Source organism: Notothenia coriiceps, unplaced genomic scaffold (assembly GCF_000735185.1).
Source record: "Notothenia coriiceps isolate Sejong01 unplaced genomic scaffold, NC01 NC01_scaffold00034059, whole genome shotgun sequence".
NCBI classification, from domain to species: domain Eukaryota; kingdom Metazoa; phylum Chordata; class Actinopteri; order Perciformes; family Nototheniidae; genus Notothenia; species Notothenia coriiceps.
This window is the reverse complement of record NW_011366760.1, coordinates 1-2,833: the sequence shown is the minus strand read 5'-3', so window position 1 is coordinate 2,833 and position 2,833 is coordinate 1. Positions and strand designations below refer to the sequence as shown.

The following is a 2,833-nucleotide window of genomic DNA, read 5'->3' as shown; positions in this document are numbered from 1 at the left end:
AGAAAGCAGATCAATGGGGGTGAACCCTATGGTTTACTTTTGCATTTCCATAGTACATTAAACTTTCCATGGACCCTCCCCTTAATGCAGAAAAGGTTACTGCAACTATACATGCTAACAGTGGTGGTTACCTAAATAAAAGCAATAATACTACGCTCTACAAAAAGTATGAAAGTATGAGGAAAATGTATTTCAAGTATAAGGAGTAAAAAGTAGTAAATGCAGATTTATTTTTAAATATGTTAAAAATAAATGTAAGTATTCATAAAGAAATGCAGCAGATCTCAACATTTGAAAAGCTGGAACTGTGAAATGTTTGTACACAAAAGGACAAACAAAAAGCAAAAATAACTGGCCAAAATCTTTTTTGTCAACCTCTTCATTTTTTTAGGTGTACCTAAATATAACCTTGGATAGTTTAATCTACATCAATACATATTATTTCAAAAGTTCTGTATTCGTTTTGTGTCTTAAAATCTGAATCCATACAGTAACTAGTTAATAAAGCTATGAAATAAATGTAAAGTAAAAAGGACAATATTTCACTTTGAAATGTAGTGGAATATTATAATGTGCACATGAAGAAAATACTTAATTAAAGTCAAGGTACCTTAAATTTGAACAGAATTTAAGTAAATATACTTTATTACATTTCATCACCTCCTGCTAATATTTCTTAAACAAGAAAAATCGATTCAATAGTTACGACCCATAAAATGATAGGATCCCCCATATATTGCACATGCAATATGGCATTTATTATTCACATTTGTGTTAAAGAAGGAGGACAGACTGACCCAGTGATGTAACTGTTGCTATTTTCCCAGAGTCTGATCCCTGTGATTGGTCCATTTTCATTTTCTGTGGCGAATGCCGTGCCTCCACCATTACCAACAGCGGGGGAGAAGGAGTACTGAGGCAAGGGAGCTGGAGAAGTAAAATATGTATTATGTGAGAGGAAGCCATATGCATATACAAATATCTTATTTAAATCTTTAAATCTTACCTGTCATGCAGCTGGCCCAGAGCACCGCAAGGAACAGGAGGGAAAACATTCTGGTGGGTGAATGAGTCCAGAACAACACTGAAATCTGATGAAAGAATTCATCAAAATACCATAATGATCAAATATCCGTCAACATTTATTTAGACAAAAAAACAGTCGGACATTCTTCTTTAAGAAGCAACAATCTGTACATGAACTAAAGCCAGTTTGAATTATAATAAAGGCATTGGAATTTAAATGAACTCTACCCGTCAACACAGTAAGATGCTAATACCTTTGATTTGAAAGTCCATTTTCAACCACTGCACAGATGCTCACCTGCAAAGTAGATCTCCTGAAACAGCTTGAGTCCTGAGCAAAGTGTGAGATGACACTAGAAGACTGGCATTTATATATGCTTATACACACACACACACACATTCTTACATGACAGTCTTTGAAAGCTGAACAATAGCAGATAAGTATCGGTGATGGTTTAAACAGATCCAGGAAGACATAGTGATATGACATATTGTTTGTGTCACACACTTACAGGAAGAAGAGTCATCTGTGCTTTACCATGCTAAACCAGTTTGGTTTCCTCCGTGTCTTCCATTAATGTCCTACAGTATATACCCCAGTTTTTTATTATTATTTTGTTTCATTGAGATATATTTCAAGTCGTGTTTTTGTTGGAGAAGTAGTTTGCAAGGCAGTCCCACCTTGAAGACTCTTTTTATAGAGTTTCGAATTTTCCATCTTTATTGGCAAATAGAGGTTAGCCAGTTTTGAAAATGTAGATCCATCCATCCAACAAGCGTATTCAGGGTCAGGTCGCAGACGACTTCCCTTTCCCCGGCTACATAAACCAGCTCCACGGGGATTCCACGGTGCTCCTAGGCCAGCGTTGAGATTTTATCCCTCCACCTGGTCCTGCTGCCCCTTGGTCTCCTCCCGGCTGAACATGCCTGGAACACCTTACCTAAGGAGGCAGAAAAACAAGTCTGCTTGTGCTGTTTTGAAAAGGATACATTGCAAGTATTCAAAGGTGTGTCAAGGAGAAGACACAAAAGCATTACAAAATAAGGCTTTAACTTTGAAACATGTTTCCCTGTGAAATAACCCTTGTGGAGTAGGACAATAATTGCTCAGGTCTCAGAATTATTTTTACATTTTAATTTATAAATGAATATCCTTCAAATATTGGCCTTTTTATATGGCCTGATATGAAATCCATTTGAAAGTTTATTAAGCCAGAATTAAATTAGCAAAACATATAATTCTTCTGTTAAAGTGGACATTGAGATTGTTTCCCTGACTTGAATACATGATGTCCAACCCTTCAATATAGCCAGGAAATGACATCCGAGGAAAGTTCCACAGCCGTGTTTCTACTGAAATAACCTTAGCATTAAGACACACACTTTCCAACAACATACTGTAGGTTCCTGCTTTCGAACTTGGCAACAAGTATGTATATGAAAAAAATAAATAATAATAATATTAATTATATATTCAACGTTCCTCAGATCATGTTTGTGTATGTGCTGCGGATGCATGAACAGAAAAACTTGCTAGGAATTCCAAACAGATCACACCCTTTTCTTTTTGCATCTTTTTATATTTCTTCCCTCCCTCTTGTTTTCTTTTTGCCTCTCCCTCCCTTCTTCTTTTTGTTCAGTTTAGTCATTACATTATTATTTTAACTTTTTAATTGTTCTCTTTCATTTCAAACCTTTATTTCACCAGATTGGTCCCATTGAGATCATAGATCTCTTTTTCAAGGGAGACCTGCAGCATATAGGTTCCACATGAAACATAAAACAATAAAGGACATCATACATTATA

General features: G+C 35.7%; 1 long non-coding RNA gene across 1 annotated transcript; it reads right to left on the bottom strand.

Annotated features, from left to right (window-relative positions):
- Window positions 1-803: 803 nt before the first annotated feature.
- On the bottom strand, window positions 804-1,971 carry LOC104961939 (uncharacterized). Its single transcript, XR_800156.1, has 3 exons — window positions 1,325-1,971; window positions 1,007-1,091; window positions 804-927 (listed from the first exon to the last, which is right to left on the bottom strand). It is a non-coding gene; the product is annotated as an uncharacterized lncRNA (long non-coding RNA).
- Window positions 1,972-2,833: the final 862 nt, after the last annotated feature.